The 20,194-nt window shown below is 53.3% G+C and overlaps 5 non-coding genes and 6 pseudogenes across 5 annotated transcripts; all 11 read right to left on the bottom strand.

The window, feature by feature from the left end:
* Positions 1-3,057: 3,057 nt before the first annotated feature.
* LOC146716368 (5S ribosomal RNA) lies at positions 3,058-3,176 on the bottom strand. Its single transcript, XR_014919863.1, has one exon. It is a non-coding gene; the product is annotated as a 5S ribosomal RNA (ribosomal RNA).
* A 1,257-nt stretch (positions 3,177-4,433) lies between these two features.
* Positions 4,434-4,552, bottom strand: LOC146716367 (5S ribosomal RNA). The gene has a single exon (XR_014919792.1). It is a non-coding gene; the product is annotated as a 5S ribosomal RNA (ribosomal RNA).
* Positions 4,553-5,568: 1,016 nt separating this feature from the next.
* Positions 5,569-5,687, bottom strand: LOC146716366 (5S ribosomal RNA; annotated as a pseudogene).
* Positions 5,688-6,905: 1,218 nt separating this feature from the next.
* LOC146716365 (5S ribosomal RNA) lies at positions 6,906-7,014 on the bottom strand (annotated as a pseudogene).
* Positions 7,015-8,117: 1,103 nt separating this feature from the next.
* On the bottom strand, positions 8,118-8,236 carry LOC146716364 (5S ribosomal RNA). Its single transcript, XR_014919791.1, has one exon. It is a non-coding gene; the product is annotated as a 5S ribosomal RNA (ribosomal RNA).
* A 3,689-nt stretch (positions 8,237-11,925) lies between these two features.
* Positions 11,926-12,044, bottom strand: LOC146716363 (5S ribosomal RNA). Its single transcript, XR_014919789.1, has one exon. It is a non-coding gene; the product is annotated as a 5S ribosomal RNA (ribosomal RNA).
* A 1,609-nt stretch (positions 12,045-13,653) lies between these two features.
* On the bottom strand, positions 13,654-13,772 carry LOC146716362 (5S ribosomal RNA; annotated as a pseudogene).
* A 703-nt stretch (positions 13,773-14,475) lies between these two features.
* Positions 14,476-14,594, bottom strand: LOC146716361 (5S ribosomal RNA; annotated as a pseudogene).
* A 1,532-nt stretch (positions 14,595-16,126) lies between these two features.
* LOC146716360 (5S ribosomal RNA) lies at positions 16,127-16,245 on the bottom strand. Its single transcript, XR_014919788.1, has one exon. It is a non-coding gene; the product is annotated as a 5S ribosomal RNA (ribosomal RNA).
* Positions 16,246-18,015: 1,770 nt separating this feature from the next.
* Positions 18,016-18,134, bottom strand: LOC146716359 (5S ribosomal RNA; annotated as a pseudogene).
* An 821-nt stretch (positions 18,135-18,955) lies between these two features.
* On the bottom strand, positions 18,956-19,074 carry LOC146716358 (5S ribosomal RNA; annotated as a pseudogene).
* Positions 19,075-20,194: the final 1,120 nt, after the last annotated feature.

The following is a 20,194-nucleotide window of genomic DNA, read 5'->3' as shown; positions in this document are numbered from 1 at the left end:
TTCAACACAAACTATATACATTCATGAAATTATGTAACTTATTATAAATCAGTCATCTACATCATGAAATCCACACAGAACATTTTAACAGCATTTACATCACTAATTATACTTGAAACCCCTTGTTTGAGCCTTGTTGCAACTGAGCTAGAGAAAATTTTATAATCTGTATTTAATAAAGTTATGGGCCTTAAGTTATCCAATTGTCGTTTATCTTTGTTTGGTTTAGGAATCAATGTAATTAATCCTTGTTTCATGCTAGATATCAATTCTCCCTTTTCAATACTGGCCAGTATAGCTTTGAATAAAATTTCCCGTAAGTCTTCCCAAAAAAATTGGAAGAAATTAACTGTAAGCCCATCTGGACCAGGGGATTTATTAAGTGCCATTTTCTTAACAGATGCATCTAACTCTTCAATTCTGAAGTCAGATTCACATAATTCCTTAAATGATTCATCAATTTTAGGGATCAGATTATCTATTTGATCAAAAAAGACATCACAATCTGCTTGGGAGAACTGTGAGGAGTATAAATTGGAATAGAATGTATAAGTTTCATTCTCCAAAATTTTAGGGTCGTCACATTCAATGCCATCAATTAACAGAGAAGATATAAAATTTCTTTTCTGTCTGCTCTTTTCTAAATTAAAAAAATATGAATTTCTTTCCCCCTCCTCAATCCACTTGGCCCGTGAACGCACAAAAGCTCCTTCTGCTTTATTTAGGTAGAGCTGATCTAATTTAGTTTGCAACTCCATAAGTTTACTCCTTTCTTGGGTATTTAGATCATCTTTACTACAGCAATAAGTAATTTCTTGGAATAATTTACATTCATATTCTCTTTGCTTTTGACTTATGTTTTTACTGAATTGAATACTAAATTCTCTAATTTTGAATTTAATGAATTCCCATTTACTGATATATCCTACAATTAGATGATCAGCCATAATATCTTTTATAATTTTTTTGACTATGTTGCAGTAGTCTTCATTTTGTAAAAGTTTGGCATTGAACTTCCAATAAGTTCTTTTATTTGATTGTCTAATTTCCGATTCTAAGCACAGTTCAATAAAGCAATGATCAGATAGAGGTGCATTTGACATTACAACTTTTACAGTGTGGCTAATAATGATGTCACTTCCTAGCCAATAGTCTATTCTAGATTTACAAGCTCCATTTGGTTTAAACCAGGAAAAGCTCTTAATTCCTGGATTTCTTACTCTCCAAATATCTGTCAAGTTGTTACTTATCAAAAAATCTATAACTAGGTTATTTTTTTGTGGTCTACCTGTCCTTGAGGGCCATCTATCAGTCCATTCATCAGGAGTCATATTCCAATCACCACCCATTAAAATGTATTGTTGAAATCTCCCAATTCTTTGAATCTTTGGGCTGAAGGAAGGACAATACTCGGTGTATTTATGCTCAATCAACAATCATTTATTTCCATACAATTCAACACTTAAGAGCATAAGGACCATCATGATGGGGAGACATGCCTGAAGAGGGTCACAGCAGTCTCGAAATGATGACGTGTTACTCAGCTTCTTATAGCCGCTAGTGGCCCCCACCTAGCTGTAAAAGCCCAAACATTCACATTCTTTCTCTGTTACGGCGTCCAAGTTACGACCTCGGCTCCCTGTCTTTCTCTGCTCTCTGTAAAGGTGGGGGTATGGAATGTGGTCTATCTCCCCTGTCTTAGACACAGAGTCTCCTGCTTACAACCTTCTTTTTATGATTCAACAATAAAGCATGTCAAGAAAACAGTGTAATACATTCATAGCAGATCAAGGATATAGAGTGATGCACACTTATCTAATAAACTAATAAGTGAATATGTTCTTTAAACTCAAAAGTATAATGAGAACTAAACTACATACAGATCACACACTCTATATTAAAGGGCATAATATGATCTACAGCAGTATTCTAATTCAACTACTTTGATTACATATATAAGGTAACCTATAATAACAGAATAATCTAATAGTATTCTGTAGGGTATTGATCTTTAAGTTCAAAAATATTTGAAGTTATATCTTCTAACATAATTTTATTCTGACTTTCATTGTTATATCCATAAATGTTGACTAAAATGAAAAACAAACTTTCAACTCTCATTACAGCAATCAACCAATGACCATTCAAATCAGTCCGTTGTAGTACAAGATCCCCAGGAAAGTTATTGAATAAAATTGCTACACCCCCCGACCTAGTTGAGCCATGGCTAAACAGGATTTTGCTACCCCATTGGTTTGACCAAAAAGATACATCACTATCAGATGAATGAGTCTCTTGTAGAAAAATACAGTTTGATTTTTTACCTTTGCAGTACAAAAATAAGGCTTTTCTTTGAAAAGATTCTCTTAAACCCCTAACATTTAAAGAACCAAAACAAATGTTAACATTCAACATGAACTATAGACAGAATATCACTCACCACGTGAGAAAAAAAGTTGGACTACCTAGTATATAATGTTGTGCTATGTGATTGCTAGCAACACAGCTATGTTAGCACAACATTAGCACAGTGAAGCTGGAGGATGAACGCCAACTTTTTTTCCACTCGATAAAAGTTAACGTGACGGATTCTGGTGGTCAGGAACAAATGCAATCACATAGCAGGTTGCTATACACAGGCCAAACTTCAGACAGGAGAACAACTGAGATCATTCATCGACAATACCAGGTTAGTTATTAATATACTGCAACAACATGGGAATAGAGCAGCTGCGAGAGAATTCAACATTAATGAATCAATGGTACGGAATCATCTCTTTGCTATGACTGTTGCCCAGTGCTCTGACAAAACGTCCCAGGCCCTGTTGTGGTGTAAGTGGCCCCATCCGGCAACTCAGTTCCGGGTGTGGTGTAGATTGCCTTAGCCAGTGCCACAGGCCCTGGTGTGGTGTAGGTGGCCTCAGCTAGCAGCACAATACATTGGTAAAGAGCCAAAAGCAATGTCGTTAATGTGCTCTCATTAATGGGCAGCTGCTTTTGGTCTTTTAATACACCCCTTCTCTGGATCAAAAGCGGTTCAATGACATGAAAATGAAAGGCTTACAGCACCAGGTATTCCCAGGCAGTCTCCCATCCAAGTACTAACCAAGCCCAGCCCTGCTTACCTTCCGAGATCAGACGAGGTCGGGCGTGCTCAGGGTGGTATGGCCGTAAGCTGCTGGCCCCAGCACAATGTCTCAATTTATGGATTCAAGTGATTAGGTGGCAAGTACCTGAAGTTACGAAGACAATCCTATAACCATACCTGCATGTTTGCATAATACCCTAACAAAAAGGCTCAGTTTAGCATTTATCCAACAGCACAGGCCCTGGATTGTTGAAGATGGCCTCAGGAACCAGCACAGGGCCTGGTGTGTTGTACATGGCCACAGCTAGCAGCACAGGGCCTGGTTTGGTGAAGATGGCCTCAGCAAGCAGCCACAAGCACAGGGCCTGGTGTGATATGAGTGGCCTGAGCAAGAGCCACAGGCCCTGGTGTGGTGTAAGTGGCCTGAGCAAGAGCCACAGGCCCTGGTGTGGTGTAATTGGCCTCAATAGCAACTAAGGCCCTGGTGTGGTGTATGTGGCCTCAGCCAGCAGCCACAGGCCCTGGTTTGGTGTAAGTGGCCTCAGCCAGCAGCCACAGGCCCTGGTGTGGTGTAAGTGGCCTCAGCCAGCAGCCACAGGCCCTGGTGTGGTCTAAGTGGCCTCAGCCAGTGCCACAGGCCCTGGTGTGGTGTAAGTGGCCTGAGCAAGAGCCACAGGCCCTGGTGTGGTGTAAGTGGCCTCAGCCAGCAGCCACAGGCCCTGGTGTGGTGTAAGTGGCCTGAGCAAGTGCCACAGGCCCTGGTGTGGTGTAAGTGGCCTGAGCAAGAGCCACAGGCCCTGGTGTGGTGTAAGTGGCCTCAATAGCAAATAAGGCCCTGGTGTGGTGTAAGTGGCCTGAGCAAGAGCCAAAGGGCCTGGTTTGGTGAAGATGGCCTCGGCCAGAAGCGCAGGGCCTGGTGTGATGTGAGTGGCCTGAGCAAGAGCCACAGGCCCTGGTGTGGTGTAGGTTGCCTCAGCCAGCAGCCACAGGCCCTGGTGTGGTGTAAGTGGCCTCAATAGCAACTAAGGCCCTGGTGTGGTGTAAGTGGCTTCAGCCAGCAGCCACAGGCTCTGGTGTGGTGTAACTGGCCTCAGCCAGCAGCCACAGGCCCTGGTGTGGTGTAAGTGGCCTCAGCCAGAGCCACAGGCCCTGATGTGGTGTAAGTGGCCCCAGCCGGTCACTCAGGCCCTTGTGTGGTGTAGGTTGCATCAGCTAGCAGCACAAGACATTGGAAAACAGCCAAAAGCAATGTCGTTAATGTGCCCTCATTAATGGGCAGATGCTTTTGGTCTTTTAATACAACCCTTCTCTGGATCAAAAGCGGTTCAATGACATGAAAATGAAAGGCTTACAGCACCAGGTATTCCCAGGCAGTCTCCCATCCAAGTACTAACCAAGCCCAGCCCTGCTTAGCTTCCGAGATCAGACGAGGTCGGGCGTGCTCAGGGTGGTATGGCCGTAAGCTGCTGGCCCCAGCACAATGTCTCAATTTATGGATTCAAGTGATTAGGTGGCAAGTACCTGAAGTTACGAAGACAATCCTATAACCATACCTGCATGTTTGCATAATACCCTAACCCAAAGGCTCAGTTTAGCATTTATCCAACAGCACAGGCCCTGGATTGTTGAAGATGGCCTCAGGAACCAGCACAGGGCCTGGTGTGTTGTACATGGCCACAGCAAGCAGCACAGGGCCTGGTTTGGTGAAGATGGCCTCGGCCAGAAGCGCAGGGCCTGGTGTGATGTGAGTGGCCTCAGCCAGCAGCCACAGGCCCTGGTGTGGTGTAAGTCGCCTCAGCCAGCAGCCACAGGCCTTGGTGTGGTGTAAGTGGCCTCAGCCAGTGCCACAGGCCTTGGTGTGGTGTAAGTGGCCTGAGCAAGAGCCACAGACCCTGGTGTGGTGTAATTGGCCTCAATAGCAACTAATGCCCTGGTGTGGTTTAGGTGGCCTCAGCCAGCAGCCACAGGCCCTGGTGTGGTGTAAGTGGCCTGAGCAAGAGCCACAGGCCCTGGTGTGGTGTAAGTGGCCTGAGCAAGAGCCACAGGCCCTGGTGTGGTGTAAGTGGTCTCAGCCAGCAGCCACAGGCCCTGGTGTGGTGTAGGTGGCCTCAGCCAGCAGCCACAGGCCCTGGTGTGGTGTAAGTGGCCTGAGCAAGAGCCACAGACCCTGGTGTGGTGTAATTGGCCTCAATAGCAACTAAGGCCCTGGTGTGGTGTAGGTGGCCTCAGCCAGCAGCCACAGGCCCTGGTGTGGTGTAAGTGGCCTCAGCCAGAGCCACAGGCCCTGATGAGGTGTAAGTGGCCCCAGCCGGTCACTCAGGCCCTGGTGTGGTGTAGGTGGCATCAGCTAGCAGCACAAGACATTGGAAAACAGCCAAAAGCAATGTCGTTCATGTGCCCTCATTAATGGGCAGCTGCTTTTGGTCTTTTAATACACCCCTTCTCTGGATCAAAAGCGGTTCAATGACATGAAAAGGAAAGGCTTACAGCACCAGGTATTCCGAGGCAGTCTCCCATCCAAGTACTAATCAAGCCCAGCCCTGCTTAGCTTCCAAGATCAGACGAGGTCGGGCGTGCTCAGGGTGGTATGGCCGTAAGCTGCTGGCCCCAGCACAATGTCTCAATTTATGGATTCAAGTGATTAGGTGGCAAGTACCTGAAGTTACGAAGACAATCCTATAACCATACCTGCATGTTTGCATAATACCCTAACCCAAAGGCTCAGTTTAGCATTTATCCAACAGCACAGGCCCTGGATTGTTGAAGATGGCCTCAGGAACCAGCACAGGGCCTGGTGTGTTGTACATGGCCACAGCTAGCAGCACAGGGCCTGGTTTGGTGAAGATGGCCTCAGCAAGCAGCCACAAGCACAGGGCCTGGTGTGATATGAGTGGCCTGAGCAAGAGCCACAGGCCCTGGTGTGGTGTAAGTGGCCTGAGCAAGAGCCACAGGCCCTGGTGTGGTGTAATTGGCCTCAATAGCAACTAAGGCCCTGGTGTGGTGTATGTGGCCTCAGCCAGCAGCCACAGGCCCTGGTTTGGTGTAAGTGGCCTCAGCCAGCAGCCACAGGCCCTGGTGTGGTGTAAGTGGCCTCAGCCAGCAGCCACAGGCCCTGGTGTGGTCTAAGTGGCCTCAGCCAGTGCCACAGGCCCTGGTGTGGTGTAAGTGGCCTGAGCAAGTGCCACAGGCCCTGGTGTGGTGTAAGTGGCCTAAGCCAGAGCCACAGGCCCTGGTGTGGTGTAAGTGGCCTCAATAGCAAATAAGGCCCTGGTGTGGTGTAAGTGGCCTGAGCAAGAGCCAAAGGGCCTGGTTTGGTGAAGATGGCCTCGGCCAGAAGCGCAGGGCCTGGTGTGATGTGAGTGGCCTGAGCAAGAGCCACAGGCCCTGGTGTGGTGTAAGTGGCCTCAGCCAGCAGCCACAGGCCCTGGTGTGGTGTAAGTCGCCTCAGCCAGAAGCCACAGGCACTGGTGTGGTGTAAGTGGCCTCAATAGCAACTAAGGCCCTGGTGTGGTGTAAGTGGCTTCAGCCAGCAGCCACAGGCTCTGGTGTGGTGTAACTGGCCTCAGCCAGCAGCCACAGGCCCTGGTGTGGTGTAAGTGGCCTCAGCCAGAGCCACAGGCCCTGATGTGGTGTAAGTGGCCCCAGCCGGTCACTCAGGCCCTGGTGTGGTGTAGGTGGCATCAGCTAGCAGCACAAGACATTGGAAAAGAGCCAAAAGCAATGTCGTTAATGTGCCCTCATTAATGGGCAGATGCTTTTGGTCTTTTAATACACCCCTTCTCTGGATCAAAAGCGGTTCAATGACATGAAAATGAAAGGCTTACAGCACCAGGTATTCCCAGGCAGTCTCCCATCCAAGTACTAACCAAGCCCAGCCCTGCTTAGCTTCCGAGATCAGAGGTGCTCAGGGTGGTATGGCTGTAAGCTGCTGGCTCCAGCACAATGTCTCAATTTATGGATTCAAGTGATTAGGTGGCAAGTACCTGAAGTTACGAAGACAATCCTATAACCATACCTGCATGTTTGCATAATACCCTAACCCAAAGGCTCAGTTTGGCATTTATCCAACAGCACAGGCCCTGGATTGTTGAAGATGGCCTCAGGAACCAGCACAGGGCCTGGTGTGTTGTACATGGCCACAGCAAGCAGCACAGGGCCTGGTTTGGTGAAGATGGCCTCGGCCAGAAGCGCAGGGCCTGGTGTGATGTGAGTGGCCTGAGCAAGAGCCACAGGCCCTGGTGTGGTGTAAGTGGCCTCAGCCAGCAGCCACAGGCCCTGGTGTGGTGTAAGTCGCCTCAGCCAGAAGCCACAGGCACTGGTGTGGTGTAAGTGGCCTCAGCCAGCAGCAAAAGGGCCCTGGTGTGGTGTAAGTGGCCTCAGCCAGCAGCAAAAGGGCCCTGGTGTGGTGTAAGTGGCCTCAGCCAGCAGCAAAAGGGCCCTGGTGTGGTGTAAGTGGCCTCAGCCAGCAGCCACAGGCCCTGGTGTGGTGTAGGTGGCCTCAGCCAGCAGCCACAGGCCCTGGTGTGGTGTAAGTGGCCTCAGCCAGCAGCCACAGGCCCTGGTGTGGTGTAAGTGGCCTCAGCCAGCAGCCACAGGCCCTGGTGTGGTGTAAGTGGCCTCAGCCAGTGCCACAGGCCCTGGTGTGGTGTAAGTGGCCTGAGCAAGAGCCACAGACCCTGGTGTGGTGTAATTGGCCTCAATAGCAACTAATGCCCTGGTGTGGTGTAGGTGGCCTCAGCCAGCAGCCACAGGCCCTGGTGTGGTGTAAGTGGCCTCAGCCAGCAGCCACAGGCCCTGGTGTGGTGTAAGTGGCCTCAGCCAGAGCCACAGGCCCTGATGTGGTGTAAGTGGCCCCAGCCGGTCACTCAGGCCCTGGTGTGGTGTAGGTGGCATCAGCTAGCAGCACAAGACATTGGAAAAGAGCCAAAAGCAATGTCGTTAATGTGCCCTCATTAATGGGGAGCTGCTTTTGGTCTTTTAATACACCCCTTCTCTGGATCAAAAGCGGTTCAATGACATGAAAATGAAAGGCTTACAGCACCAGGTATTCCCAGGCAGTCTCCCATCCAAGTACTAACCAAGCCCAGCCCTGCTTAGCTTCCGAGATCAGACGAGGTCGGGCGTGCTCAGGGTGGTATGGCCGTAAGCTGCTGGCCCCAGCACAATGTCTCAATTTATGGATTCAAGTGATTAGGTGGCAAGTACCTGAAGTTACGAAGACAATCCTATAACTAGTGATGGGACGTTCTGTATCGAGGCTTCGGAGCGTGTGTCGAGTAATGGAGGGGGCGTTTCCGCGAAGCGCGTATCGAGGCTTGCTTCATTTATGGGAGGAGCTGAAAATGATGACGTCCGAAGCCTCGCTGCCCGGCTGTACCACGTGACTGGTTCATGAAGCGGTTCGAATTTTTTCCGCGAGCTATGACAGCGTTATAAACCCCTCAGACTTCATTCAAAATGTGGGTTTTTGATGGAGAGTTGCGGTTAGTGAGAGTTTGGAGACAGTTTGGAGGTTTATGAGAGTGAAGAGAGAAAGTCAGGAGAGAATGGAGCCAGCTAAGAAGAGGAGGATGTCCTCCCCTGTGTGGGAACATTTTGAGCTTATATCTCCCAACAAGGTATGTGAATTTCCACAGAAGATGTATTTTCATAATACTGATGGTGCAATAAAACCTATGTTAGGCTTTCTGTACTTTTGTACAAGGTGAGGTGTTTGCTATGTGCCAGGGAGCTGGGATATAACAACAACACCTCATCCATGCTTAGGCACTACAGAGCTTTGCATGAGAATAAGGGGAACACCGATTGTGGAGCAAGACCAGGTGAGCCATCAAATGCAATGATAATATAGCATGCTGTAATGTTACTAAATGATATAACAATATCATACAATGCAATAAGTGATGTGTGTGATATTTATATTTGTGCTTTGTTTTTATTGTCTTTCCATACTGCCAGCATAAATATACACAGTATACTGCCATCACTACAATATAGATATTTTACACACTCCTTTTGTTGTTGACATTTACAGGCTGTGTGCAAAATGCCAAGCTCTTCAAATTCATGCCAGCTATTATTTTTACGTCCAGTAGGTGTCCTACTAGAGCAAATGAAGCTTCATGAAGCTTCGCGTTGGGGTGAACCAATTGGATGAAAAGCTTCAGTGCTTCATGGGGCTTCATCTGCCCATCACTACCTATAACCATACCTGCATGTTTGCATAATACCCTAACCCAAAGGCTCAGTTTGGCATTTATCCAACAGCACAGGCCCTGGATTGTTGAAGATGGCCTCTGGAACCAGCACAGGGCCTGGTGTGTTGTACATGGCCACAGCAAGCAGCACAGGGCCTGGTTTGGTGAAGATGGCCTCGGCCAGAAGCACAGGGCCTGGCGTGATATGAGTGGCCTGAGCAAGAGCCACAGGCCCTGGTGTGGTGTAAGTGGCCTGAGCAAGAGCCACAGGCCCTGGTGTGGTGTAAGTGGCCTGAGCAAGAGCCACAGGCCCTGGTGTGGTGTAATTGGCCTCAATAGCAACTAAGGCCCTGGTTTGGTGTAAGTGGCCTCAGCCAGCAGCCACAGGCCCTGGTGTGGTGTAAGTGGCCTCAGCCAGCAGCCACAGGCCCTGGTGTGGTCTAAGTGGCCTCAGCCAGTGCCACAGGCCCTGGTGTGGTGTAAGTGGCCTGAGCAAGAGCCACAGGCCCTGGTGTGGTGTAAGTGGCCTCAGCCAGCAGCCACAGGCCCTGGTGTGGTGTAACTGGCCTGAGCAAGAGCCACAGGGCCTGGTTTGGTGAAGATGGCCTCGGCCAGAAGCGCAGGGCCTGGTGTGATGTGAGTGGCCTGAGCAAGAGCCACAGGCCCTGGTGTGGTGTAAGTGGCCTCAGCCAGCAGCCACAGGCCCTGGTGTGGTGTAAGTGGCCTAAGCCAGAGCCAAAGGCCCTGGTGTGGTGTAAGTGGCCTCAATAGCAAATAAGGCCCTGGTGTGGTGTAAGTGGCCTGAGCAAGAGCCACAGGGCCTGGTTTGGTGAAGATGGCCTCGGCCAGAAGCGCAGGGCCTGGTGTGATGTGAGTGGCCTGAGCAAGAGCCACAGGCCCTGGTGTGGTGTAAGTGGCCTCAGCCAGCAGCCACAGGCCCTGGTGTGGTGTAAGTCGCCTCAGCCAGAAGCCACAGGCACTGGTGTGGTGTAAGTTGCCTCAGCCAGCAGCAAAAGGGCCCTGGTGTGGTGTAAGTGGCCTCAGCCAGCAGCCACAGGCCCTGGTGTGGTGTAGGTGGCCTCAGCCAGCAACCACAGGCCCTGGTGTGGTGTAAGTGGCCTCAGCCAGCAGCCACAGGCCCTGGTGTGGTGTAAGTGGCCTGAGCCAGAGCCACAGGCCCTGGTGTGGTGTAACTGGCCTGAATAGCAAATAAGGCCCTGGTGTGGTGTAAGTGGCCTCAGCCAGAGCCACAGGCCCTGGTGTGGTGTAAGTGGCCTCAATAGAAACTAAGGCCCTGGTGTGGTGTAGGTGGCCTCAGCCAGCAGCCACAGGCTCTGGTGTGGTGTAAGTCGCCTCAGCCAACAGCCACAGGCCCTGGTATGGTGTAAGTGGCCTCAGCCAGCAGCCACAGGCCCTGGTGTGGTGTAATTGGCCTCAATAGCAACTAAGGCCCTGGTGTGGTGTATGTGGCCTCAGCCACCAGCCACAGGCCCTGGTGTGGTGTAACTGGCCTCAGCCAGCAGCCACAGGCCCTGGTGTGGTGTAAGTGGCCTCAGCCAGAGCCACAGGCCCTGATGTGGTGTAAGTCGCCTCAGCTAGCAGCACAGGGCCTGGTTTGGTGAAGATGGCCTCGGCCAGAAGCACAGGACCTGGTTTGATATGAGTGGCCTGAGCCAGCAGCCACAGGCCCTGGTGTGGTGTAAGTCACCTCAGCCAGAAGCCACAGGCACTGGTGTGGTGTAAGTGGCCTCAGCCAGCAGCAAAAGGGCCCTGGTGTGGTGTAAGTGGCCTCAGCCAGCAGCCACAGGCCCTGGTGTGGTGTAGGTGGCCTCAGCCAGCAGCCACAGGCCCTGGTGTGGTGTAAGTGGCCTCAGCCAGCAGCCACAGGCCCTGGTGTGGTGTAAGTGGCCTCAGCCAGCAGCCACAGGCCCTGGTGTGGTGTAAGTGGCCTCAGCCAGTGCCACAGGCCCTGGTGTGGTGTAAGTGGCCTGAGCAAGAGCCCCAGACCCTGGTGTGGTGTAATTGGCCTCAGCCAGCAGCCACAGGCCCTGGTGTGGTGTAAGTCGCCTCAGCCAGAAGCCACAGGCACTGGTGTGGTGTAAGTGGCCTCAGCCAGCAGCAAAAGGGCCCTGGTGTGGTGTAAGTCACCTCAGCCAGAAGCCACAGTCCCTGGTGTGGTGTAAGTGGCCTCAGCCAGCAGCAACAGGCCCTGGTGTGGTGTAAGTGGCCTCAGCCAGCAGCCACAGGCCCTGGTGTGGTCTAAGCGGCCTAAGCCAGTGCCACAGGCCCTGGTGTGGTGTAAGTGGCCTGAGCAAGAGCCACAGACCCTGGTGTGGTGTAAATGGCCTCAATAGCAACTAAGGCCCTGGTGTGGTGTATGTGGCCTCAGGCAGCAGCCACAGGCCCTGTTGTGGTGTAACTGGCCTCAGCCAGAGCAACAGGCCCTGATGTGGTGTAAGTGGCCCCAGCCGGTCACTCAGGCCCTGGTGTGGTGTAGGTGGCATCAGCTAGCAGCACAAGACATTGGAAAACAGCCAAAAGCAATGTCGTTTATGTGCCCTCATTAATGGGGAGCTGCTTTTGGTCTTTTAATACACCCCTTCTCTGGATCAAAAGCGGTTCAATGACATGAAAATGAAAGGCTTACAGCACCAGGTATTCCCAGGCAGTCTCCCATCCAAGTACTAACCAAGCCCAGCCCTGCTTAGCTTCCGAGATCAGACGAGGTCGGGCGTGCTCAGGGTGGTATGGCCGTAAGCTGCTCGCCCCAGCACAATGTCTCAATTTATGGATTCAAGTGATTAGGTGGCAAGTACCTGAAGTTACGAAGACAATCCTATAACCATACCTGCATGTTTGCATAATACCCTAACCCAAAGGCTCAGTTTGGCATTTATCCAACAGCACAGGCCCTGGATTGTTGAAGATGGCCTCAAGAACCAGCACAGGACCTGGTGTGTTTTACATGGCCACAGCAAGCAGCACAGGGCCTGGTTTGGTGAAGATGGCCTCAGCAAGCAGCCACAGGCCCTGGTTTGGTGTAAGTGGCCTCAGCCAGCAGCCACAGGCCCTGGTGTGGTGTAAGTGGCCTCAGCCAGCAGCCACAGGCCCTGGTGTGGTCTAAGTGGCCTCAGCCAGTGCCACAGGCCCTGGTGTGGTGTAAGTGGCCTGAGCAAGAGCCACAGGCCCTGGTGTGGTGTAAGTGGCCTGAGCAAGTGCCACAGGCCCTGGTGTGGTGTAAGTGGCCTAAGCCAGAGCCACAGGCCCTGGTGTGGTGTAAGTGGCCTCAATAGCAAATAAGGCCCTGGTGTGGTGTAAGTGGCCTGAGCAAGAACCACAGGGCCTGGTGTGGTGAAGATGGCCTCGGCCAGAAGCGCAGGGCCTGGTGTGATGTGAGTTGCCTGAGCAAGAGCCACAGGCCCTGGTGTGGTGTAAGTGGCCTCAGCCAGCAGCCACAGGCCCTGGTGTGGTGTAAGTCGCCTCAGCCAGAAGCCACAGGCACTGGTGTGGTGTAAGTGGCCTCAGCCAGCAGCAAAAGGGCCCTGGTGTGGTGTAAGTCGCCTCAGCCAGCAGCCACAGGCCCTGGTGTGGTGTAGGTGGCCTCAGCCAGCAGCCACAGGCCCTGGTGTGGTGTAAGTGGCCTCAATAGCAACTAAGGCCCTGGTGTGGTGTAGGTGGCCTCAGCCAGCAGCCACAGGGCCTGGTTTGGTGAAGATGGCCTCAGCCAGAAGCACAGGGCCTGGTGTGATATGAGTGGCCTGAGCAAGAGCCACAGGCCCTGGTGTGGTGTAAGTGGCCTGAGCAAGAGCCACAGGCCCTGGTGTGGTGTAAGTGGCCTGAGCAAGAGCCACAGGCCCTGGTGTGGTGTAGGTGGCCTCAGCCAGCAGCCACAGGCCCTGGTGTGGTGTAGGTGGCCTCAGCCAGCAGCCACAAGCCCTTGTGTGGTGTAAATGGCCTCAGCCAGCAGCCACAGGCCCTGGTGTGGTGTAAGTGGCCTCAGCCAGTGCCACAGGCCCTGGTGTGGTGTAAGTGGCCTGAGCAAGAGCCACAGACCATGGTGTGGTGTAATTGGCCTCAATAGCAACTAAGGCCCTGGTGTGGTGTAGGTGGCCTCAGCCAGCAGCCACAGGCCCTGGTGTGGTGTAAGTGGCCTCAGCCAGCAGCCACAGGCCCTGGTGTGGTGTAAGTGGCCTCAGCCAGAGCCACAGGCCCTGGTGTGGTGTAGGTGGCATCAGCTAGCAGCACAAGACATTGGAAAAGAGCCAAAAGCAATGTCGTTAATGTGCCCTCATTAATGGGCAGCTGCTTTTGGTCTTTTAATACACCCCTTCTCTGGATCAAAAGCGGTTCAATGACATGAAAATGAAAGGCTTACAGCACCAGGTATTCCCAGGCAGTCTCCCATCCAAGTACTAACCAAGCCCAGCCCTGCTCAGCTTCCGAGATCAGACGAGGTCGGGCGTGCTCAGGGTGGTATGGCCATAAGCTGCTGGCCCCAGCACAATGTCTCAATTTATGGATTCAAGTGATTAGGTGGCAAGTACCTGAAGTTACGAAGACAATCCTATAACCATACCTGCATGTTTGCATAATACCCTAACCCAAAGGCTCAGTTTGGCATTTATCCAACAGCACAGGCCCTGGATTGTTGAAGATGGCGTCAGGAACCAGCACAGGGCCTGGTGTGTTGTACATGGCCACAGCAAGCAGCACAGGGCCTGGTTTGGTGAAGATGGCCTCGGCCAGAAGCACAGGGCCTGGTGTGATATGAGTGGCCTGAGCAAGAGCCACAGGCCCTGGTGTGTTGTAAGTGGCCTCAGCCAGCAGCCACAGGCCCTGGTGTGGTGTAGGTGGCCTCAGCCAGCAGCCACAGGCCCTTGTGTGGTGTAATTGGCCTCAATAGCAACTAAGGCCCTGGTGTGGTGTAGGTGGCCTCAGCCAGCAGCCACAGGCCCTGGTGTGGTGTAAGTGGCCTGAGCAAGAGCCACAGGCCCTGGTGTGGTGTAAGTGGCCTCAGCCAGCAGCCACAGGCCCTGGTGTGGTGTAAGTGGCATCAGCTAGCAGCACAAGACATTGGAAAACAGCCAAAAGCAATGTCGTTAATGTGCCCTCATTAAGGGGGAGCTGCTTTTGGTCTTTTAATACACCCCTTCTCTGGATCAAAAGCGGTTCAATGACATGAAAATGAAAGGCTTACAGCACCAGGTATTCCCAGGCAGTCTCCCATCCAAGTACTAACCAAGCCCAGCCCTGCTTAGCTTCCGAGATCAGACGAGGTCGGGCGTGCTCACGGTGGTATGGCCGAAAGCTGCTGGCTCCAGCACAATGTCTCAATTTATGGATTCAAGTGATTAGGTGGCAAGTACCTGAAGTTACGAAGACAATCCTATAACCATACCTGCATGTTTGCATAATACCCTAACCCAAAGGCTCAGTTTGGCATTTATCCAACAGCACAGGCCCTGGATTGTTGAAGATGGCCTCAAGAACCAGCACAGGACCTGGTGTGTTTTACATGGCCACAGCAAGCAGCACAGGGCCTGGTTTGGTGAAGATGGCCTCAGCAAGCAGCCACAGGCCCTGGTTTGGTGTAAGTGGCCTCAGCCAGCAGCCACAGGCCCTGGTGTGGTTTAAGTGGCCTCAGCCAGTGCCACAGGCCCTGGTGTGGTGTAAGTGGCCTGAGTAAGAGCCACAGGCCCTGGTGTGGTGTAAGTGGCCTCAGCCAGCAGCCACAGGCCCTGGTGTGGTGTAAGTGGCCTGAGCAAGTGCCACAGGCCCTGGTGTGGTGTAAGTGGCCTAAGCCAGAGCCACAGGCCCTGGTGTGGTGTAAGTGGCCTGAGCAAGAGCCACAGGGCCTGGTTTGGTGAAGATGGCCTCGGCCAGAAGCGCAGGGCCTGGTGTGATGTGAGTGGCCTGAGCAAGAGCCACAGGCCCTGGTGTGGTGTAAGTGGCCTCAGCCAGCAGCCACAGGCCCTGGTGTGGTGTAAGTCGCCTCAGCCAGAAGCCACAGGCACTGGTGTGGTGTAAGTGGCCTCAGCCAGCAGCAAAAGGGCCCTGGTGTGGTGTAAGTCGCCTCAGCCAGCAGCCACAGGCCCTGGTGTGGTGTAGATGGCCTCAGCCAGCAGCCACAGGCCCTGGTGTGGTGTAAGTGGCCTCAGCCAGCAGCCACAGGCCCTGGTGTGGTCTAAGTGGCCTCAGCCAGAAGCACAGGGCCTGGTGTGATATGAGTGGCCTCAGCAAGAGCTACAGGCCCTGGTGTGGTGTAAGTGGCCTGAGCAAGAGCCACAGGCCCTGGTGTGGTGTAAGTGGCCTGAGCAAGAGCCACAGGCCCTGGTGTGGTGTAGGTGGCCTCAGCCAGCAGCCACAGGCCCTGGTGTGGTGTAGGTGGCCTCAGCCAGCAGCCACAAGCCCTTGTGTGGTGTAAGTGGCCTCAGCCAGCAGCCACAGGCCCTGGTGTGGTGTAAGTGGCCTCGGCCAGTGCCACAGGCCCTGGTGTGGTGTAAGTGGCCTGAGCAAGAGCCACAGACCATGGTGTGGTGTAATTGGCCTCAATAGCAACTAAGGCCCTGGTGTGGTGTAAGTGGCCTCAGCCAGCAGCCACAGGCCCTGGTGTGGTGTAAGTGGCCTCAGCCAGAGCCACAGGCCCTGATGTGGTGTAAGTGGCCCCAGCCGGTCACTCAGGCCCTGGTGTGGTGTAGGTGGCATCAGCTAGCAGCACAAGACATTGGAAAACAGCCAAAAGCAGTGTCGTTAATGTGCCCTCATTAATGGGCAGCTGCTTTTGGTCTTTTAATACACCCCTTCTCTGGATCAAAAGCGGTTCAATGACATGAAAATGAAAGGCTTACAGCACCAGGTATTCCCAGGCAGTCTCCCATCCAAGTACTAACCAAGCCCAGCCCTGCTTAGCTTCCGAGATCAGACGAGGTCGGGCGTGCTCAGGGTGGTATGGCCGTAAGCTGCTGGCTCCAGCACAATGTCTCAATTTATGGATTCAAGTGATTAGGTGGCAAGTACCTGAAGTTACGAAGACAATGCTATAACCATACCTGCATGTTTGCATAATACCCTAACCCAAAGGCTCAGTTTGGCATTTATCCAACAGCACAGGCCCTGGATTGTTGAAGATGGCCTCAGGAACCAGCACAGGGCCTGGTGTGTTGTACATGGCCACAGCAAGGAGCACAGGGCCTGGTTTGGTGAAGATGGCCTCGGCCAGAAGCGCAGGGCCTGGTGTGATGTGAGTGGCCTGAGCAAGAGCCACAGGCCTTGGTGTGGTGTAAGTGGCCTCAGCCAGCAGCCACAGGCCCTGGTGTGGTGTAAGTCGCCTCAGCCAGAAGCCACAGGCACTGGTGTGGTGTAAGTGGCCTCAGCCAGCAGCCACATGCCCTGGTGTGGTGTAGGTGGCCTCAGCCAGCAGCCACAGGCCCTGGTGTGGTGTAAGTGGCCTCAGCCAGCAGCCACAGGCCCTGGTGTGGTGTAAGTGGCCTCAGCCAGCAGCCACAGGCCCTGGTGTGGTGTAAGTGGCCTGAGCAAGAGCCACAGGCCCTGGTGTGGTGTAAGTGGCCTCAGCCAGCAGCCACAGGCCCTGGTGTGGTGTAAGTGGCCTGAGCAAGTGCCACAGGCCCTGGTGTGGTGTAAGTGGCCTGAGCAAGTGCCACAGGCCCTGGTGTGGTGTAAGTGGCCTCAATAGCAAATAAGGCCCTGGTGTGGTGTAAGTGGCCTGAGCAAGAACCACAGGGCCTGGTTTGGTGAAGATGGCCTCGGCCAGAAGCGCAGGGCCTGGTGTGATGTGAGTGGCCTGAGCAAGAGCCACAGGCCCTGGTGTGGTGTAAGTGGCCTCAGCCAGCAGCCACAGGCCCTGGTGTGGTGTAAGTGGCCTCAGCCAGAAGCCACAGGCACTGGTGTGGTGTAAGTGGCCTCAGCCAGCAGCAAAAGGGCCCTGGTGTGGTGTAGGTGGCCTCAGCCAGCAGCCACAGGCCCTGGTGTGGTGTAAGTGGCCTCAATAGCAACTAAGGCCCTGGTGTGGTGTAAGTGGCTTCAGCCAGCAGCCACAGGCCCTGGTGTGGTGTAAGTGGCCTCAGCCAGCAGCCACAGGCCCTGGTGTGGTGTAGGTGGCCTCAGCCAGCAGCCACAGGCCCTGGTGTGGTGTAAGTGGCCTCAATAGCAACTAAGGCCCTGGTGTGGTGTAAGTGGCTTCAGCCAGCAGCCACAGGCTCTGGTGTGGTGTAACTGGCCTCAGCCAGCAGCCACAGGCCCTGATGTGGTGTAAGTGGCCCCAGCCGGTCACTCAGGCCCTGGTGTGGTGTAGGTGGCATCAGCCAGCAGCCACAGGCCCTGGTGTGGTGTAAGTCGCCTCAGCCAGAAGCCACAGGCACTGGTGTGGTGTAAGTGGCCTCAGCCAGCAGCAAAAGGGCCCTGGTGTGGTGTGAGTGGCCTGAGCAAGAGCCACAGGCCCTGGTGTGGTGTAAGTGGCCTGAGCAAGAGCCACAGGCCCTGGTGTGGTGTAATTGGCCTCAATAGCAACTAAGGCCCTGGTTTGGTGTATGTGGCCTCAGCCAGCAAATAAGGCCGTGGTGTGGTGTAGGTGGCATCAGCTAGCAGCACAAGACATTGGAAAACAGCCAAAAGCAATGTCGTTAATGTGCCCTCATTAATGGGCAGCTGCTTTTGGTCTTTTAATACACCCCTTCTCTGGATCAAAAGCGGTTCAATGACATGAAAATGAAAGGCTTACAGCACCAGGTATTCGCAGGCAGTCTCCCATCCAAGTACCAACCAAGCCCAGCCCTGCTTAGCTTCCGAGATCAGACGAGGTCGGGCGTGCTCAGGGTGGTATGGCCGTAAGCTGCTGGCCCCAGCACAATGTCTCAATTTATGGATTCAAGTGATTAGGTGGCAAGTACCTGAAGTTACGAAGAAAATCCTATAACCATACCTGCATGTTTGCATAATACCCTAACCCAAAGGCTCAGTTTGGCATTTATCCAACAGCACAGGCCCTGGATTGTTGAAGATGGCGTCAGGAACCAGCACAGGGCCTGGTGTGTTGTACATGGCCACAGCAAGCAGCACAGGGCCTGGTTCGGTGAAGATGGCCTCGGCCAGAAGCACAGGGCCTGGTGTGATATGAGTGGCCTGAGCAAGAGCCACAGGCCCTGGTGTGTTGTAAGTGGCCTCAGCCAGCAGCCACAGGCCCTGGTGTGGTGTAGGTGGCCTCAGCCAGCAGCCACAGGCCCTTGTGTGGTGTAATTGGCCTCAATAGCAACTAAGGCCCTGGTGTGGTGTAGGTGGCCTCAGCCAGCAGCCACAGGCCCTGGTGTGGTGTAAGTGGCCTCAGCCAGCAGCCACAGGCCCTGGTGTGGTGTAAGTGGCCTGAGCAAGAGCCACAGACCCTGGTGTGGTGTAATTGGCCTCAATAGCAACTAAGGCCCTGGTGTGGTGTAGGTGGCCTCAGCCAGCAGCCACAGGCCCTGGTGTGGTGTAAGTGGCCTCAGCCAGCAGCCACAGGCCCTGGTGTGGTGTAAGTGGCATCAGCTAGCAGCACAAGACATTGGAAAACAGCCAAAAGCAATGTCGTTAATGTGCCCTCATTAATGGGCAGCTGCTTTTGGTCTTTTAATACACCCCTTCTCTGGATCAAAAGCGGTTCAATGACATGAAAATGAAAGGCTTACAGCACCAGGTATTCCCAGGCAGTCTCCCATCCAAGTACTAACCAAGCCCAGCCCTGCTCAGCTTCCGAGATCAGACGAGGTCGGGCGTGCTCAGGGTGGTATGGCCGTAAGGTGCTGGCCCCAGCACAATGTCTCAATTTATGGATTCAGGTGATTAGGTGGCAAGTACCTGAAGTTACGAAGACAATCCTATAACCCTACCTTCATGTTTGCATAATACCCTAACCCAAAGGCTCAGTTTAGCATTTATCCAACAGCACAGGCCCTGGATTGTTGAAGATGGCCTCAGGAACCAGCACAGGGCCTGGTGTGTTGTACATGGCCACAGCTAGCAGCACAGGGCCTGGTTTGGTGAAGATGGCCTCGGCCAGAAGCGCAGGGCCTGGTGTGATGTGAGTGGCCTGAGCAAGAGCCACAGGCCCTGGTGTGGTGTAATTGGCCTCAATAGCAACTAAGGCCCTGGTGTGGTGTAAGTGGCCTGAGCAAGAGCCACATACCCTGGTGTGGTGTAATTGGCCTCAATAGCAACTAAGGCCCTGGTGTGGTGTAGGTGGCCTCAGCCAGCAGCCACAGGCCCTGGTGTGGTGTAGGTGGCCTCAGCCAGCAGCCACAGGCCCTGGTGTGGTGTAAGTGGCCTCAATAGCAACTAAGGCCCTGGTGTGGTGTAAGTGGCTTCAGCCAGCAGCCACAGGCTCTGGTGTGGTGTAACTGGCCTCAGCCAGTAGCCACAGGCCCTGGTGTGGTGTAAGTGGCCTCAGCCAGAGCCACAGGCCCTGATGTGGTGTAAGTGGCCCCAGCCGGTCACTCAGGCCCTGGTGTGGTGTAAGTGGCCTGAGCAAGAGCCACAGGCCCTGGTGTGGTGTAAGTGGCCTGAGCAAGAGCCACAGGCCCTGGTGTGGTGTAAGTGGCCTGAGCAAGAGCCACAGACCCTGGTGTGGTGTAATTGGCCTCAATAGCAACTAATGCCCTGGTGTGGTGTAGGTGGCCTCAGCCAGCAGCCACAGGCCCTGGTGTGGTGAAAGTGGCCTCAGCCAGAGCCACAGGCCCTGATGTGGTGTAAGTGGCCCCAGCCGGTCACTCAGGCCCTTGTGTGGTGTAGGTTGCATCAGCTAGCAGCACAAGACATTGGAAAAGAGCCAAAAGCAGTGTCGTTAATGTGCCCTCATTAATGGGCAGCTGCTTTTGGTCTTTTAATACACCCCTTCTCTGGATCAAAAGCGGTTCAATGACAT

This window comes from Copadichromis virginalis, linkage group LG3 (assembly GCF_057382275.1).
Source record: "Copadichromis virginalis isolate Kocher_CV1m ecotype Utaka linkage group LG3, C_Virginalis_male_GT1.1, whole genome shotgun sequence".
NCBI lineage: Eukaryota > Metazoa > Chordata > Actinopteri > Cichliformes > Cichlidae > Copadichromis > Copadichromis virginalis.
The sequence above is the reverse complement of the archived record's forward strand: the minus strand, read 5'-3'. Positions and strand labels throughout refer to the sequence as shown.